Source organism: Pristis pectinata, chromosome 8 (assembly GCF_009764475.1).
Source record: "Pristis pectinata isolate sPriPec2 chromosome 8, sPriPec2.1.pri, whole genome shotgun sequence".
Lineage (NCBI taxonomy): Eukaryota > Metazoa > Chordata > Chondrichthyes > Rhinopristiformes > Pristidae > Pristis > Pristis pectinata.
Genome location: NC_067412.1, coordinates 1,544,469 through 1,564,545, shown reverse-complemented (window position 1 = coordinate 1,564,545; position 20,077 = coordinate 1,544,469).

The window sequence follows — 20,077 nt, the reverse complement described above, 5'->3', positions numbered from 1 at the left end:
TCCTCCTGGCAAGTGAAGAGTGTTCTATCACACCCTTGACTTGTGAATTGTAGATGGTGGATAGGCTTTGGGGAACTAGGTGAATTACTCACTGCAGGATTCCTAGCCTCTGAATTGCTCTTGTAGCCACACTGTGTATACAGTGTTCAGTTTCTGGTCAATGGTAACCCCCAGGATATTGCTAGTGGAGGATTCAGTGATGGTAATGCATTGAATGTTCGGGGGTGATGGCGAGATTTTCCCTTGTTGGATATCGTCATTGCCTAGCACTTGTCGGGCACGAATGTTACTTGTCACCCGTCAGCCCATTGCTGTGGGAGCACCTTCACCTCAAGGACTACAGCAGTTTAAAGTGATGTCTTCCAGAGGGATGTTAGGGCTTAGCAATTGCTCACAATGTGAACCTTCCATAAACAAACTTAGATAAAAAATATGCACTTCAAACTCCTGCTAACAACTGATAAATTGGCCAGGGGATAAATAGCGGTCATGATACTGCAGAAACTGCTTTGCTCTTTCAAATTATGCCATGGTCTCTTTTCCATCCTTCTGAGAGTATGCATAGGGTCTCCATGATATATCTCATCCAGAAACAGTATCCCTGACAGTGCTGCACTCCCTTACTACTGCATAGCAATGTTGGCTAGATCTTTAGGTACAGAATAAAATTTAATGCAGAGTGTGAATGACCCAATTCATTGGAAAAAATAAATAAGACAATGTGGACTAAATGTCGCAATTCTTAGGGTGTTCAGGAAAAGATAGACCTGGGTATGTGTATGCATATATCCTGGCATGTTGAGAGAGTGATTAGCAGACAGATTCTTTATAATCTATAATACTGAGGCATGGAGACCAATGGAGGGAAGTTATGTTGAATCTGTACAAAATATTGGTGAGGCCACAGATGAAGCGTTGCATCCAAATCCGGTACCTAACTTTAAGAAGTCTATTAAATTCCTAGAAAGAATTAGTACAGAATTACTAATGGTATTACTAAGTCAGTGGATCGGACCATGTTCAAAGACTCAGCTGCCAGCCTAGATGAGTATGTCATCACCATCATGGACTTTATATCAGCAAGTGTGTTGAGGACTGTGTACCAAAGAGGACAATGTGGGTGTTCCCAAACCAGAAATCATGGATGAACCGGGAGATCCACCTCCTACTGAAGTCAAGGACTGTAGCATTCATATCAGGTGACCCTGACCATTACAAGAAATCAAAATACAACCTCCGTCAAACTATCAGAGATGCCAAGAGACAATACCAGTCCCAGACTAGATGTGGCAGCGCTTAAATGCTATAATGGGCTACAAAACTAAATTGGGCAGCGTCCCTAACAAAAGCGCATCCCTTCCTGATGAGTTTAACGCATTCTACGCTTGTTTTGAACAGAAGGGGATTGGTTTGTCACCACCCACTCCAGCCTCCAATGCCCCTGAACCCGTGGTCACTGTTGAGGACATAAGATCAGTCTTCCAGAAAGTGAACCCGTGGAAAGCATTTGGCCCAGATGGTGTCCCTGGCCATGTCCTCAGATATTGGGCTGATCAGCTGGCAGGGATATTTGCAGACATATTTAACCTCTCCCTGCTTCAATCTGAGGTTCCCACCTGTTTTAAGAAGACCACTGTCATTCCGGTATCAGAGAAAAACAAGGTAACATGCCTTAATGACTACTGAACAGTGGCTCTGACATCCACCATCATGAAGTGCTTCATGAGGCTGGTCATGGCACGCATTAACACAGCCTCCCGGAAAACCTTGACCCACTGCAACTTGCTTACCACCAAAACAGGTCTACAGTGGATGCCATTTCCCTGGCCCTGTGCTTATCTCTGGAGCATCTGGACAGTAAAGACACCTATGTTAGACTATTGTTTATTGACTACAGCTCCGCCTTCAATACTATAATTCCAAGCAAACTCATCACCAAACTCCAAGACCTGGAACTCAACACCTCCCTCTGCAACTGGATCCTTGACTCTCTGACCAACAGACCGCAATCAGTGAGGATAGGCAGCAATACCTCCAGCACAATTATTATCAACACTGGTGCCCCACAAGGCTGCATCCTCAGCCCTCTACTCTACTCCCTATACACTCATGACTGCATAGCCAGATTCTGCTCTAACTCCATCTATAGGTTTGCAGATGATACCACCGTAGTGGGCCGTATCTCAAATAACGATGAGTCGGAGTATAGGAAAGAGGTGGAGAGCTTAGTGACATGATGTCGTGGCAACAACCTTTCCCTCCATATCAGCAGAACAAAAGAGCTGGTCATTGACATACATCAACAGTGCTGTGGTCGAGAGGGTTGAGTGCTTCAAGTTCCTTGGAGTGAACATCACCAATAGCCTGTCCTGGTCCAACCATGTAGACACCATAGCCAAGAAAGCGCACCAGTGGCTCTACTTCCTCAGGAGGCTAAAGAAATTTGGCATGTCCCCTTTGACACGCCAACTTTTATTGATGCACCATAGAAAGCATTCTTGTTGTGGACACAGCCCAGCACATTATGGAAACCAGCCTCCCCTCTGTGGACTCTGTCTATCCTTCTCACTGCCTTGGTGAAGCAGCCAGCATGATCAAAGACCCCACCCACATGGGACACTCTCTCTTCTCTCCTCTCCCATCAGGCAGAAGATACAGGAGCCTGGGGGCACATACCACCAGGCTCAAGGACAGCTTCTATCCCACTGTTGTAAGACCATTGAACAGTTCCCTTATACGATAAGATGGATTCTTGACGTCACAATCTACCTTGTTATGACCTTGCACCTGATTGTCTACCTGCACTGCACTTACTCTGTATTCTGTTATTGTTTTACCTTGTACTACCTCAATGCACTGTGTATGAATTGATTTGTATGAATGGTATGCAAGATGAGTACAAGTGACAATAATAAACCAATACCAATAATGGATCCAGGGATTAGAGGTTCAACTATAAGTTTAGACTGGAAGTGCGGGGATTCTTCATGAAGCAAAGAGAGTTGGGAGGAGATTTGATCGGCTTGTACAAGATCTTCAAAAGATTTATGCACGAGCACCCAGGTTTTTCTGTTCCTGCTCCACGATGTAGTCTATAATAACTCTTACTCGTCCTGATAAAATGTATAACTTTGTACATATGCATCAAGATTTCTCCATTCTGTAAGAGTTTGCTTGCAGTGTATATACACTAAACTTGTATGACACAATAGAAAATGTTGGAAATACCCATCCAAATTAATAGCATTTACTGGGGGGAGAAACAGCTAATGTTTCAGGTTAATGCATTTTCATCCGAATCTGTTTGATACAATATTGTTTTCCCAATTCTCCGACAAACCCTTCCTTCAGGTATTACTGTGGTGGAAACACAGAATTAGTTTTAGGTAAAAAGTTGCTCTTTGTTTACAAAAATAAAGCAGAAATTTCAAGAGATGAAAAAATATCTAAAGGTTTGTAAACGTAGTGTCAAGTGCTCTATAGTTCATATGGCTGGTATATTTCCTTTTTTTTTGAAATGCAGTTTTGTTTGTTGCGTAGGTCAAGATCAGACCCTCCGAGCAACCAGATCCTTGGAGACATGGTGGAGGAGAAGTAAGAATTTTCTTTATTACAAGATCATGGAAGATTGTTCATCGGGACCTTCGAAGGTCCTGTCCAAAATGTTGCAGACTACTATTTACAATGAGAGTCTTTGTGGGATTCATGAACATACAAATCAGGAGCAGGGTGGACCAGCTGGTCCCTCCAACCAACTCGACTCTGGTCGATTCTTCACCTCAATTCAACTTTTCTAAATAAACAGCATTTCTATATCAAAAAAAAATTAATGTCTGTCTGTTGAGAACAAACCAGGGTGTCAGAACTAGGTGAGAGCTTGGATCCACCCATGCATACCCTGCAGTAGATTTGTTAGTTGTCGTTTTCATAGCAAGAGTCACAAATTCTGACCCCAAGATAACTTCAAGTTCTTTCCATGAGTAACAGTACACAAGTGTTTACTTTTTCAAATATGTTCAATAAATGTTTCACAATTTTTCATCTTAGAACATAGAACAGTACAGCATAGGAACAGGCCCTTCAGCCCACCATGTCTGTACCAACCTTGATGCCAGTTTAAACTGCACATCCACCTCCACGTCGTCTATATCCCTCCATTTTCTGCCTGTTCATGTGTCTGTCTAAATGTCTGTTAAACATTGCTATTATATCTGCTTCCACCACTTTCCTTGGCAGTCTGTCCTTGAATGGTCCTACCCTCTCCCTAGTTACCCTCTTGTTTCTAATTTGTGTACAAAATGCCTTGGGATTCTCTTTGATCCTACTCATCAAGGACACTTCATGGCCCCCTTTAGTCCTCCTATTTAAGATCCTTCCTACTTCTTTAAGGGCTCTGTCTGATTTCAGCTTCCTAAACCTTGCGTATGCTTTATTTTCCTTTTTGTCTAAATTTGCAATATGTCTTGTCATTTAAGAGTCCCTAACCTTGCCGTCCTTGTCTTCAGAACATCTGGATGTTTAAGGACACTGCATTTGCCTGTCAAGGGTGCCCTACCTCTCCCCATTTATATTAAGATTTATCTAGATTCTTTTACAAGTCTTAAATGCTAAACTAATAAATACTAAGATATGGAAATTTAAGTGTAAAAAAGAACAAAGTTTGTAGTAAATAACCAAGATGAAAAAGTAGAGAATGAAAAGTGAAGAGGCAGGGGGAGAGAGACAGAGTAGATTGATGAGTAAGATGAAAGGAGACTCAAAAGTAGTTTATAAATAAGTCAGAGGAATTGGGGGGGGGGATTATTTGGATCTGGAAAGAGAACCCTGTGGAAGCAGAGGATGTGGCAAGGTACTAAATGAGCACTTTGCATCCGTTTCCACCATCAGAAATGTGAGCTGCCAGTTTAATCTAAAGGCGGATGTAGTTATAAAGCAAAGAATGATGGGAAACAGCTGTTTCTCAGACTGCAGGTTTATAGACCATGGTGTCTCCCAGCGCTCAGTGCCAAGGCCAAGTTTCAATTTTTAAATGACTCAACTTGAAGGTGTAGTTAAACAATAAGGAGCACAGCACTAATTTGCACAAGAACAAAGATGGCAGAGTGGGCAGGCGTGGCAGTTGAAATTTTAATGCAAAGAAGTGAGAATCAATGCAATTTCGTACAAAGCATGAGGAGGAAAAATATTGGGTAAATGCCATTGGATGAATAGTTGAAGTTTTTAAAAACAAAATTTGGAGGGTTGTAGGGAAAGAGATAGGAGTGGAAGTCATTGGCTAGCTTGTACAGATGGGCACAGGCACAGTTAGCCCAATAGTCTTTAGTTCAGTATTGCTCTTTGATTCCACTGTTTGGATCTAATTATCAATAACAAAATAAATGAAGTAGGTTTGTTAAATGTTGATCAGTATCACAGATGACCAAATTTGTAGTTTATACAATGGAGGAAGTTAGCACAAAAAGTCACCAGACTGATGGAGTAGGCTTCAGAATGAATATAACAAGTGTGATGGCAAAAAATTTTTACACAATGTAATTGCTAGTCTCTTCCCATCTTGCCTTACAGAATAAATATACCATCAAAATGAGTATTTCAAGTTTCAGGATACTTTAAAGAAAGATTAGAAGCATGTTTGCTTGGAAAACATAAGATCCATGTAGGAGAATGTCAGTTTCAAAAGAAATAAAGGGACAGTGACACGAGGAGTCTCACTAACTGACTTGAAACATCTGTTGTTTACAAAGATAAAAAAAATCTTTTAAATGATGAAACCAGAATGTCTGACTTCAGCCCAAGGCTCTTTCCCTGCTCTGAATTGAGTTTAAATTTTGAGGGGTGATATTTAAATTCTTTACCTATTCTGATCAGTTATATAAAGAATTTTTTTTAAAAAAAAGATCAATACTCCAAGCCTTGCAGGCCTTCAAACATGAATTTTTAAGGATCATTTGAACATTTAACTCTCACTTGAGTTACAGAAGTGGGGCAGATAGTGTAGGTAATGCTCCTTCATGTAAAAATATAAAAGATCAACTTGCACAGTAAATCAAATATTCTTCTGTTGTAAATACAATCTTTGTTTTGTAGGGGATAGAAACCCTGGAACATCCACCTGTCACCAGTTCAACCCGGACTATAATGGAACAGATCGGTGAGTGAGTAATAGAGCAGTTATAAACATCAGTATGATATAAGTATACTATCAGTCTTTAAATTCTAAATTTAATTTATTAAGCTATTAATGTAATTTTCTCTTCCATAAGAGCCCAAGTTGATGGTCGACCACAACACATCATTATCTGGGAACTGGAGGAAAATCTAATGCGGTGTTGTTTTATTCTGTGTTTCCAGAGCAAGCTGTTCAAGAGACACCAGATCACAACAAAGAGCGCTCAGAATACGTTCGAGTCAGACGGGCACCGCCTGCTCCCCGGTTTGAAACTCCACCCAGGTAAAGTACTTCAGCTCACTATATCCAGACATCAGTTTGTTTATTGTTCCAAAGTTTTAGGTGAAATAGAAAAGGAAGCATTTGAGATCGAAGAGTGCTCTATCATTGGACATTGTGTTAAGCACAATTATAGATACAAAGACAGTTTCTCTGTTTGCAGTCTCGGCAAATAGTATCCCATGCCAATGAATGGCAGATCACAGCTACTTACCACACGTTTTTTTTAGTCTACTCTCTTTGCATCATTCCTGGAGAACCATTTGCTCCTATTAACCACCATGCTCACTGCTTATGGATAGTGAAAACAAAGTTATTTGTAAACACTGGATTCCTTCATACATAACACATGAGGTTGTGGCACATCTTAAAGACTTCTGAGATAAGTCTCCTTTGAAGGTGTAAAATCAAATAGAGCTGGAGATGTTTAACACATTTCCAAATCTGCAGCTTTCTTGCAGGGTTGGAGAATCTTTATTTGGTTGTAGGAATCTGGATTGCACCTGCCAAAGCCACAACCTTTATCGCTCGGAAGAACAGGGGCTTTGAGTGCATGAAAACACCACCATCTGCATTTTCTATGTACCAACTTGCACAATGTCCTGACAGGGAAAAGTATCAGTGATCCTTCATTATCACTGGCCTAAATCCTCAAAATGCTCAATATTTTCATCAGAAGGACTGCAACAGTCCAAGAAGGCAACTTGTAACAGTCTTAAGGGGCATTAGGGAAAGGCAGTATATGATAATAACACCATGTCCTAAAAGATGAATGAATAAGTAAGTCTTTAATGAGCCATGGCTGAAAGTTTCTTCCACTGTAGCCCGCAGTAGGGTGCACTTGGCTTTCTTTTTCATCTAGGATCTGCAAAAAAAAAGCAGTCTCTAACATTAAAAATAGTGTGCACTAAATCTGTTCTAATAAGACCATAAGACGTAGAAGCAGAATTAGGCCATTCGGCCCTTCGAGTCTGCTCTGCCATTTGATCATGGCTGATTTATTTTTCCCTCTCAACCTCATTTTCTTGCCTTCTCCCCGTAACCTTTGATGCCCTCACTGATCAAGAACCTATCAACCTCTGCTTTAAATATGCTTAATGACTTGGCCTTCACAGCCATCTGTGGCAATGAATTCCAGAGATTCACCATCCTCTGGCTAAAGAAATTCGTCATCTCTGTTCTAAGGGGATGTCCTTCTATTCTGAGGCTGTGCCCTCTGGTCCTAGATTCTCCCACTACTGGAAGCATCCTCTCCACGTCCACTCTATCCAGGCCTTTCAGTATTCGGTAGGTTTCAATGAGATCCCCCTTCATCGTTCTAAACTGCAGTGAGTACAGGGCCAGAGCCATCAAACACTCCTCATATGTTAACCCTTTCATGCCTGGGATCATTCTTATAAACCTCCTCTGGACCCTCTCCAATGCCAGCACATCCTTCCTTGCATATGGAGCCCAAAACTGCTCTCAATGCTCCAAATGTGGTCTGACCAACACCTCAGCATTACATCCTTGCTTTTAAATTCTAGTTCTCTTGAAATGAATGCTAACATTGCATTTGCCTTCCTTACTACTGGCTCAACCTGTAAGTTAACCTTTAGGGGATTCTGCACTAGGACTCCCAAGTCCCTCTGCACCTCTGTTTTCTGAATTTGCTTCCCATTTAGAAAATAGTCTACGCCTTTATTCCTTCGACCAAAGTGCATGACAGTACACTTCCCTACGCTGTATTCCATCTGCCACTTCTTTGCCCATTCTCCCAACCTGTCCAAGTCCTTCTGCAGACTCCCTGCTTCCTCAACACTACCTGCCCCTCCACCTATCTTTGTATCATCCACAAACCTAGTCACAAAGCCCTCAATTCCGTCATCCAAATTATTAACGTAAAACATGAAAAGTAGCAGACTCAACACCAACCCCTGCAGAACACCACTAGTCACCAGCAGCCAACCAGGAAATACCCCCTTTTATTCCCATTCTTTGCCTTCTGCCAGCCAGCCTATCTTCTATCCATGCTAGCAACTTTCCTGTAATACCATGGGCTCCTATCTTGTTTAGCAACCTCATGTGCGGCAACTTGTCAAAGGCCTTCTGAAAATCCAAGTAAACAACATCCACTGACTCTCCTTTGTCTGTCCTGCCTGTTACTTCCTCCAAGAATTCCAACAGATTTGTCAGGCAAGATCTCCCCTTAAGGAAACCATGCTGACCAGCCTATTTTATCATGAGCTTCCAAGTACCCTGACACCTCATCCTTAATAATGGACTCCAACATCTTACCAACCAGTGAAGTCAGGCTAACTAGCCTATAATTTCCTGCCTTTTGCCTCCCTCCCTTAAAGAGTAGAGTGACATTTGCCATTTTCCAGTCCTCTGGAATCATTCCTGACTCTAGTGATTCTTGAAAGATCACTACTGATGTCTCCATAATCTCTTCAGCTACTATTTCAGAACCCTGGGGTGTAGTCCATCTGGTCCAGGTGACCTGTCTGCCTTCAGACTTTTTAGTTTCCCAAGCACCTTCTCCATAGTAACAGCAACTACACTCACTTCTGCCCCCTGACTCTCTTGAATTTCTGGAATGTTGCTGGTGTCTTCTACAGTGAAGACTGACACAAAATACTTATTCAGTTCGTCTGCCATTTCTTTGTTCCCCATTACTACCTCTCCAGCATCATTTTCCAGCGGTCCGATGTCCACCCTTGCCTCTTTTACTCTTTATATATCTGAAAAACTTTTGGTACCCTTTTTTGTATTATTGGTGAGCTTACATTCATATTTCATCTTCCCCCCCCCATTGCTTTTTAGTTGCCTTCTGTTGGTTTTTAAAAGCTTTCCAATCCTTTAGCTTCCCACTAATTTTTGCAATATTGTATACCCTCCCTTTTGCTTTAATGCTGCCTTTGACTTCCCTTGTCAGCCATGGTTGCCTCATCCTTCCTTTAAAATGCTGCTGCTTCTTTGGGATGAACTGATCCTGTGTCTTCTGAATTTCTCCCAGAAACTCCTGCCATTGCTGCTCTACCGTCATCCCTGCTAGGGTCCCCTTCCAATTAACTTTGGCCAGCTCCTCTCTTATTCCTCTGTAGTTACCTTTTCTTAACTGTAATACCGATACGTCCGATTTTAGCTTCTCTCTCTCAAACTACAGGGTGCATTCTATCATATTATGATCACTACCTCCTAAGGGTTCCTTTACCTTAAGCTCCCTAATCAAATCTGGTTCATTGCACAATACCAAATCCAGAATTGCCTTTTCCCTTGTGGGCTTGACCACAAGCTGCTCTAAAAAGTCATCTCGTAGGCATTCTACAAATTCCTTCTCTTGGAATCCAGTACCAACCTGATTTTCCCAATTTACCTACATATTGAAATTCCCCATGACCATTAACATTGCCCTTTTTACATGCCTTTTCTATCTCCTATCTCCTGTTGTAATTTGTACCCCACATCCTGGCTACTATTCGGAGGCCTGTATGTTATTCCCATCAGGGTCTTTTTACCCTTGCAGTTTCTTAACTCTACCCACAAGGATTCTACACCTTCTGATCCTATGTCACTTCTTGCTAAGGATTTGATTTCATCTTTTACCAACAGAGCCACCCCACCCCTTCTGCCCACCTGCCTGTCTTTACGATAGGACGCGTATCCTTTGTTTAGCTCCCAGCTGTGATCTTCTTTCAACCATGACTCTGATGCCCACAACGTCATATCTGCCAATTTCTAACTGCACTATGAGCTCATCTACCTTATTTCGTATACTGCGTGCATTAAAATATAATGCCTTCAGTCCTGTATTCACCGCCCTTCTTAAATTTGTCTCCATGTTGCCTGAAATTAAATTCTTATCCCTTTTCTAAACTTTCTGTTTTATTCTTTATTCTGGAGACTTCAGGAACCTCTCCTGCACTCTCCTTCCCTTGTACTTTATCCATACTTTTCCAATCTGTTGAACCCACCCCCCTACTATTTAGTTTAAAGCCCTATCTACAGCCCTAGTTATGTGATTCACCAGGACCCTGGTCCCACCATGGTTCAGGTGGAGCCTGTCCCACTGGAACAGCTCCCTCCTTCCCCAATACTGGTGCCAATGTCCCACGAGTTCAAACCCACTTCTCCCACACCAATCTTTGAGCCACGCATTTAACTCTCTGATCTTATTGACCCTGTGCCAATTTGCACGTGGCTCAGGTAGCAATCCAGATATTATTACCTTCCTGGTTCTTCTTTTTAATTTAGTCATTAGCTGCTCAAATTTCCTCAGCAGAACCTCTTTCCTTGTTCTACTTATGTCATTGGTACCCACGTGGACCACGACAACTGGATAGTGAATAGTTGAATAGTTAAAGATTGAATTTGCAGTAAATTTTAGATGTGCTCGTATTTTTTCTGGGATTTGGTTCTATTGTTGAAGAGTTGTAAATCAGTCTGTCTTGTTGTTTGCAGGGATGATGTGCCAGAGTCCAGAAGCATGCATTCCTCTGATTAGATTTGGCTTAGTCTGGGGTAAGTTCCCTTACCAAATGGGCAGCAAAATCCAACATACAGACGACCTTCAAGCTATGGAGGGCTTGCATTCCTAGAAAATGGTTTGTATCACTATTTTCCATAACATGAAGCCCATTATCTGTGCATGCATCAAGAAACGAGTTGAAATAAAAACAATTGGTTTATTTACATTTTTCACATAAATTCACATTATTCCATGCCTCAAATTTTTCGATAGTAATTTGTGAATTCCATAAGGATGAATTTCTGTTACCTGAACAGCCATAACGCAAGGGTCGCCTGTATTCCTCAGGAGGCTAAAGAAATTTGACATATCCCCTTTGATACTCACCAACTTTTATTGATGCACCATAGAAAGCATCCTGTTTGGATGCATCACGGCTTGGTATGACAACTGCTCTGCCCCGGACCGAAAGAAACTGCAGAGAGTTGTGGACACAGCTCAGCACATCACAGAAACCAGCCCTCCCTCCATGGACACTTCTCACTGCCTCGGTAAAGCAGCCAACATAATCAAAGACCCCTCCCACCCCAGACATTCTCTCTTCTCCCCTCTCCCATTGGGCAGAAGGTACAAAAGCCTGAAAGCATGTACCACTGCTCAAGGACAGCTTCTGTCCCACTGTTATAAGACTATTGAACAGTTCCCTCGTACGATAAGATGGACTCTTGACCTCACAATCTACCTCGTTATGACCTTGCACCTTATTACCTGCACTGCACTTTCTCTGTAGCTGTGACACTTTACTCTGCATTCTGTAATGTTTTCCCTTGTACTACCTCAATGCACTGTGTAATGAATTGATCTGTGTGAGTGGTATTCAAGACAAGTTTTTCCCCTGTACCTCAGTACGGGTGACAATAATAAACCGATACCAATATTCATCTCAAACCTCCTCATTATTCAGGACCTAGCAGTATTATAGAGTAAAAGTCATACAGAACAGAAATGGACTGACCATTGTACCCATCTATACTAAACTCATTTACCAGCTCCTGATCCACATAGCTTACTAGGCCTTGACTATTCAAGTGCCCATTTACCTATCCTTAAATGTTGTGAGAGTACCTGCTTGCAGCACCCCCTCAGGCAGTGCATTCCAGATTCTAACCACCTTTTGGCTGAAAAAACTTTTCCTCAAATCCCTCTAAATGTTATTCCTTAACTTAAACCTATGCCTGCCAGTGTTTAATACTTTTGCTATGGGGAAAAGTTTCCTATTATCTATCCTATCTATGCCCCAATTTTTGTACACTACTATCAAATACCCCCTCAGCCATCTACACAGATCATTTCATCACATCAGTGCATTGAGGTAGTACAAGGGAAAACAGTAACAGAATGCAGTGTTACAGTTAGAGACTGCAGTGCAGGCAAACAATAAGGTACAAGGCCATAACGAGGTACATTGTGAGGTCAAGAGTCTATCTTATCGTACTTGGGGACTGTTCAATAGTCTTTTAACAGTGGGATAGAAGTTGTCCTTGAGCCTGGTGGTATGTCCCCCAGGCACCTGTATCTTCTGCCTGATGGGAGAGGGTAGAAGAGAGAATGTCCGGGGTGGGTGGGGTCTTTATGCTGGCTGCTTTACCGAGGCAGCAAAGTGTAGATAGGGTCCATGGAGGGGAGGCTGGTTTCTGTGATGTGCTGACAAACATAATGTTTATGACAAACCTCACCGGTTTCTGCAGTACATCACTGGTCACAGGCAAATAACCTTCAATCATCACCCTCTGCCTCCTAGTACCAAGGTAACTTTGGATCCAATTTGTCAACTTGCAGATCCCCGGAGCTCTAATCTTTTGGACCCATCTCCCATAAGGGACCTTGTCAAAGGCCTTGCTGAAAACCATGTACACTATATCAATTTGTAAAATTATGAGAGGCATAGATAGTCTCTTTCCCATGGTGGAACTGGGAGATACTGGAGGGCATAACTTTAAGGTGAGAGGGGGAAAGTTTAAAGGACATTTCTGAGGCAAGTTTTTGCACTGCCATAGGTAGTGGTGGAAGCAGACACGATAGCAACGTTTAAGAGGCATTTAGATAGGTTCACGAAGAGACAGGGAATGGAGAGAGATAGACCATATTGTAGGCAGATATGCGGTTTTAATTGGCCTCGTGGGCCAGAGGGCCTGTTCCGTGCACTGTCCTCGTTAATAATCTTGTTACCTCTTCAAAAAATTCATTCAACTTGGTCAGACAGGATCACTCCATAACAACACCATTGCTGACTATGTTTGATTAGTATCTGCCTTTCCAAATTATGTCACTGAGAATTTTTTCCAATAATTTCTCTATCACTGATATTGGCCTCACAGGCCTGCAGTTAGCTGGTTTATCCCTGCCGCCCTTCTTGAATAAGGATACCTCATTTGTTGTCCTGTAGTCATCTGACACCTCACCCATTGCCAGCAAAGATTCAACAATCTCTGTCAGCCCTCCAGCTATCTCTTCCCTTGTCTTCCACAGCCATGTGGGATACATCTCATTGGGCCTAGGGCATTTATTCACCTTTGAGCCCGGTAAGACATCTGATACTCTTTGCAGATATGATGTTATTGAATTCACCATCCCTCTGAATTTGCCAACTACAGCGTCCTTTTTCTTCATAAATACAAATGAGAAGTATTTATTTATGACCTCACTTTACTCCTGTAGCTCCATGCACAGATTGCTGTTTTGATCCCTAATGGGCCCTACTTTTTTCGATGTTATCACTTTTCCCTTATCTATTATTGTAATGTAGATATCTATTATATTAAAGTTCATACATTTCTTAACACAACCTGTGAACAGGAGGATGCCCATAGTTGCTGAATTTATATTCAAACCCACTACTAAAGCTTAGTTTAGTTAATAAAAGTTTCAATTTGATCTTCTGTGTAGAAGGTATTTGCTATCTGAGCTCCAGTGTAACTTTTAGCTTCATGCAGTTCCAGACATTTGACAAGTATTTGCTTATCCATTCATCATTCAGGCAGAGAATGAAAATAGTCTTGGCTCTGGAACTAAGCTTAGATGCAGAGTTCGTCATCCATGTCACAGATTCAGTTTGTCAGTACAAGTATCTGTTCCTTGAGTGGGGCATACTTCTAGTGGAAATAAAAAAAAATCTGCAGATGCTGGAAAACTCAAAAACAGAAAATGCTGGAAACACTCAGCAGGTCGGACAGTACCTATGGGGAGAAAGAGTTAACACTTCATATCGGTCACTTTTTCATCAAAGCCTGCTTGGCACTGCTGCCTGACCTGCTGAGTACTTCCAGCAATTTTATTTGTTATTTCATATTTCCAGCTTCTGCAGTTCTTTGCTCTGAGTTTCAGATACTAGATAGGAACAAAAGTCCATCTGACAACCCCCAATAGCCAACTTCCTTAAAAAGAAACGAGCTGAGTTGCTGCCTTGTTCAGTCTGGGCATTGTACTGGTCCAAAGCACATGGGCAGCTGCTACTCCCATCCTGATTGGATGCCCTGAGCCCATCCCTTCTTATTTACTAAGCCATAGCACTAGTAGCAAAAGCTGAAAATACTGCCATTTGATTTGCCGTTTTCTCCAGACTAGGGAATTTTTTTTTTTGTATAGTCAAGGTCATGTAAATGAAAATATAGTGCATTCCTGGTCTGCACAGTTTGAGTACAGATGAATCATTGACAGAGCACAAAAGCGATGAAAGTTTGTCGCTCTTCTTGTCCACACAGACTACCACATCTAACCCTAGCCTCTTGCTCACTCATTGTCTCATTTGTTGTTTTTAAGCAGTTATTCCCTTTTAACAGAATTTAGATAATGCTGGACCAAGTTAAGAAGACTCCTCACAAACAATTTCTCAAGCTTAGTTACGGGTGACATTCTATCTTGACCTTGCCAGCATCCTGTAGGTGAATTTAAAAAAGTTATGAATTTAGCTTTTAATAAAGACTGCAGCACAGAATTCCACACACTAAACACTGTGCTGTAAAATGCATAATATTATAGCACACTCCTCTTGCCATCTTGGAGAAAAAGGCTGCAACACCACAGTGGTACAGCAGGGGGTGGTGTTGCCTCAACTCCGAGCACTGAAATTTGATCTTGCCTCTGGTGCTGTCTGTAGGGAGTTCACATGTTCTCCCTGTGACCAAATAGGTTTCCCATGGGTGCTCCAGTATCCCCCACATCCCACAGAGGTGATGATTGGTAAGCTAATTGGCTGCTGTAACTTGCCCCTAGTGTGGTTGGGTGGTAGGAGAATCATGGGGAGTTGGTGGCAATGTGAGAGAAAATGGGTTAGAGGGAAATAAGTAGGCCAATGGAATTGTCCTGAAAGCTGGCATAGAACTAATGGGTTAGATGGCCATCCATACCATGAGAAAGTATAGTCCAAGTCGTGCCTTTCATGACTTCAGTGTATTTATTGAATTTTTGTCACTCTCACAGAAAAATTCAGCAGCTAATTGCAGACAGCAAGATCCCACAAGTATAAAGGGAGCACTTATTACCTCAGTTTATCCTACCACCAAAATGTTGCACTCCTTCAGTATTGCACTGATCTAGATTTTGTGTTCCAGTCCCTGAAATGGGTTTGAACCCGTGACCTTATGACTTGGATGAATGTGTTACCGCTGACCCAGCCAACTGAGGTCACGGAATAACTATACCGGCTCAATGTAAGAGTAACCCATTGAGTCCTCCTCTCGTTCTCCCAATCTCTAGTTTTACCCCCATAAGCTGTTACAAAGTTAACAGATCCAGTAGAGATTTGACCAAATCTCATTGGAGTCACAGAGCAATACAGCACAGATATAGGCCCTTCGGCCCAACCAGTCCATGCTGACCACCAAGCTGGTCTCAATTTCTTGCGTTTGGCCCACATCCCTCCAAGCCCTGCCCCTCCATGTACCTATCCAAGTGCTGCTTAACCAATACTATTGTACTGTTCCACATACTCACCACCTTGTGTGAAAAAGTTGCCCCTCAGGTCCCTTTTAAATCTTTCCCCTCTCACCCTAAACCTATGCCCCCTAGTTTTGGACTCCCCTACCCTGGGGAAAAGACTGTTACCGTCCACCTTCTCTATGCCTCTCATAATTTTAAACACCTCTATAAGGTTGCCCCTCATTCTCCTACATTCCAAGGAATAAAGACCCAGCCTGGCCAACCTCTCCCTGTAACTCAGGCCCTCTGATCCTGGCAACATCCTCGTAAATCTTCTCTGCACTCTTTCCAGTTTAACTACGTCTTTCCTATAACAGGATGACCAAAACTGTACACAGTGCTCCAAGTGTGGCCTCAACAATGACTTGTACAACTGCAACATAATGTCCCAACTCCTGTACTCAATGCCCTGATTGAAGGCCAGCGGGCCAAATGCCTTTTTCACCACCCGGTCTACCTGTGACCTGTATATTTCTGGCCTGTACAAATTAACAATCTAGCAGAAAGTTTTTTTTTCATCGGTCACTGGGGGGACTGTACATTTAACTAATTCAGACCATCAGCTGTCTGGACCTGAAAATGAGATTTATAAGATTTTGACTCTCTCCATACAATGATGGACCAGCAGGATATGTGATTTATTGGTTCGCAGAGAGGCAACAACTACCATAAATATCAGGATACACATACAATAAAAAGGAGATATAACTAATAAAAGATGGAACAAGGTGAAATGTGAACAGAAGGGCAACCCAGTTGTGTCAGCTCACAATTATGATCACCTTGAGTTGTATGAAGTGTTGAGCCAAGGCCACAGAATCAGCTGTGAAAAGTTCAGTCTACTGCCTTCTCCTTTCTGTATTCTGCTCTAGGCTGCATGCTGTTATGGTTGATTTCAGTGGCAGGGAAGACACCCCTCTCTCCATCTATTCAAGTAGTGCTAATCAGTCTGTTTGTCCCTTAGGTGACATAGTGGCTTTCGTGCTGCTGCTGCTTCTACTTGTGAACTTCAGCCTTTGAGGGCTGTGATGAGAGGACCTGTTGTCTAACTGGGTTATCATCGAACTTCACGTGCTGCTGCTGGATTTGGGTTACCTTTCTATTTGACGGATATCATTACAGTTGAAAATAAGGACATGCAGTTTTGAAGTGTTTGATAGTATGATGAATGTGTTTCATTTGATGCATCTTTGGACAAGTCTGAACATCTGGAAATTCTACAATAGCACACCACTTGAAGGTTATCCCACAATCCTCAGCCCAGGGTCCCTTTTCTTCTGAAACTTGTCATGGGATTTTGTTTAATTTCAAATTAAAAGCAGAGTGTTAGTATTTATATTTATGGCTGTCGCAAAGTTTAAGGCCCGTTAATGTGCTTGACTTAGCTTGATGGCATTCCTTGGCTATGCAGGCAAATGCCTAGGTAGGTTTGGTTGGCAATGTGTGACCTGCTGTGAGAAATCAAATATTTTTATAATCCTCTGTGATTAGCATGATTTTGACACCACACAGTGTGATTTTACGTGTCTGTGGTTTAACAATAGTCTTAAGTTTGTCGTCAGCATCTTTATTAAAAGGAGTAATTTTAAATGTAAAAGCCTGAACACGTGCATCAGCCATGCTGTGGTCCGCCCGGCTGATTCTGGTGCTTAACTTCAAACAATGCGTCCTGATGTGCAAATTAACAAATGCATTTAATGATGGTGGCAAAGATTTTTTTCCCTAAAGAACAAATTTCCTATTGCTCCTCCTGCTACTGCAATAATTGGTTATCTTGAGTCAGTACAGTTTGCCCCAGCTGCCTTATGACATTATTTGTCTGTGCCTGTTAGTTGCAGACCTTGCTGCTTTCTGTGAGTGCTCTGCACTGATGAGGCCTTGGATTCTTAATCAAGTTCTATGTTGGTGAACTAACTAGTGTTGGGAAGAAGTGGTTGAAAATAACAACCATCTGGTCCAACCAGGTTGAGTTTCACTCATGTGAAATCTCCACTTCACTGAGTGACCAATGAATCAGATGGCTGTCAGCAGTGAGCGTACGCCACTGGTGTGTCTGATTGTGAGTTGTGGGGTCAGAACTGGCATTGATTCTTGCTGGTTACTCATTAAAAATCCACTCACAAGTTTCCCCTCATCTTCTACTTGGAAGAAGGTTCTAGGCATCACTTGCTTGAATACCCAGTATCTCAGACCCTACCCCCACCAGGTCCTTGTTGTCCTTGACTACATGCTATGCTTGATGATGTCGGAGCAGCCAAGAAATGGGAAATTGTAAGGAAAATAAACACCAGTTTTAAAACCTTACCACTGTGTTTTTACACTTTCCCTGCTGAAGTACATTGGGAAGCAATGGCTGATCTTCAGTGGAAAGTAGCTTATTACTGTCAGAAATGTTCTATTTCAGAATTAGTTTGAGGTGGAATCTCCAGAATTCTGCCTGAACACAGTGAGTAGGTGGATCCCTGAGGGGAGCTGTCCAGTCTAATTTTGTAGCCATGTTTCGAGTGCCTAGTACGTAAGAACGATGTTGAAAATTGCGAGAAGGTCACTTCTTCAATTAGTGCACTTCTAAAACATTTCCCTGAGGTTTTTGCATGTTTATTTGAAAATCAGTAGCAAAAGAACTCTGTCATAGAGTCACGCTGGCTATCAAATACCCATCTATACTAATCCCATTTCCCACTTCTCTGCCTTTGGCCTTTTATTGCCATGGTGTTTTACATTCTCATGTAACTACTTAAGTGTTGTCAGAGTATCTGCCTTCACCATCCCTTGAGGTAGTAAGTTCCAAATTTCAACCACCTCTGGATGAAAAAAATCTCTTCTAAATCTCCCACTCCTAACCTTAAACCTATGTCATCTGGTCATGAATATCTCTGCTAAGGGGAAAAGTTTCTCACTATATATCCTATCTGAGCCCCTCAACTTTGTTACCTCACTGGTCACCTCTTGGCCTTCTCTGCATCAAGGAAAACAAACTCAGCCAGTCCAGTTTCTCCTCGTAGCTGAACCTCTATCCCAGGCAACGTCCTGGTGAATCTGGAGCAATACACAAAAAGTTGTGGAGGAACTCAGCAGGTCAGGCAGAATTTCTTGTGTCTCCATCCTGCTAAATCTCTTCTGTACCCTCTTCAGTGCAATCCCATCTTTCATACTGTGTCACGATTAGAACTACACACAGTACTCTGCATACTATCACCAAGTCAGTTTAAGATTCATTTTCCCCAATTGTCCTGGATCCCTTAAGGCCTTACCTTTTAGAACAATTTCCCATGTGGGATCTTGTCAGAGGTTTTACTGATGTCCATGTAGTAGTCTACGTCAACTGCACTACCTTCATTAACACCTTCTTGAAAAATTCAATCAAATTAGACAGACAAGACCACCCTTTAGCAAAGCCAAGCTCACTATCCCTGATCAATCCCTACCTCTCCATTCAGATTAATGCTGCCCATCAGAATTATTTCCAATAATTTCTGTACTAACATTAGACTTACTACCTCTAGTTACCTGGTTTACCTTTCCCTCTCAGTCCTGATACAGGGTCTCAACCCAAAACATTGACATACACCTTTTGCCTCCACAGGTGCTGCTTGACCCACTGAGTTCTTCCACTGTTGTATTTTGTCCAGCATTCTGGTTTTTGTTCCACATTCCAGTATCTGCTGCCTCTTTTGTCTTAATACCACATTTGCCATGTTTTACACCATTGCTGCATTCAGCTAAGGAGTTCCGAGCATTCAAGTTGTAGAGTTGCACAGCACAGGACAACCTTTGGCTGACTATGTCCATGCCGACCTTTTTGTCCATCTACACTAATCCCATTGGTGCGCTTTAGGCCCCTATCCTTCTATGCCTGTCTAAGTAGCTCTTAAATGTATTGATTGTATCTGATTCCACCTCCTCCTCCTATAGCACATTCCAGATATCAACCACTCGGTGCTTAAAACACAAACCTTTCCCCTCAAGCCCCCTTTAAAATTCTTTCACATTACCTTAAACCTTCTGCTCATCAACATTCCTTGGTGCCTTACCATTTCCTGTGTATGTTCTACCCCATTTGACTTCCCAAAATGCATCACCTTGCACTTGTCGGTTTGCACTTGCAGTTGCAGTTCTATCTGCCAATGCACCGCCCAACTTTCCATCTGATTCATATCTTGCTGTAGACAACCTTCCTCACTATCCACAGCATGACCAAC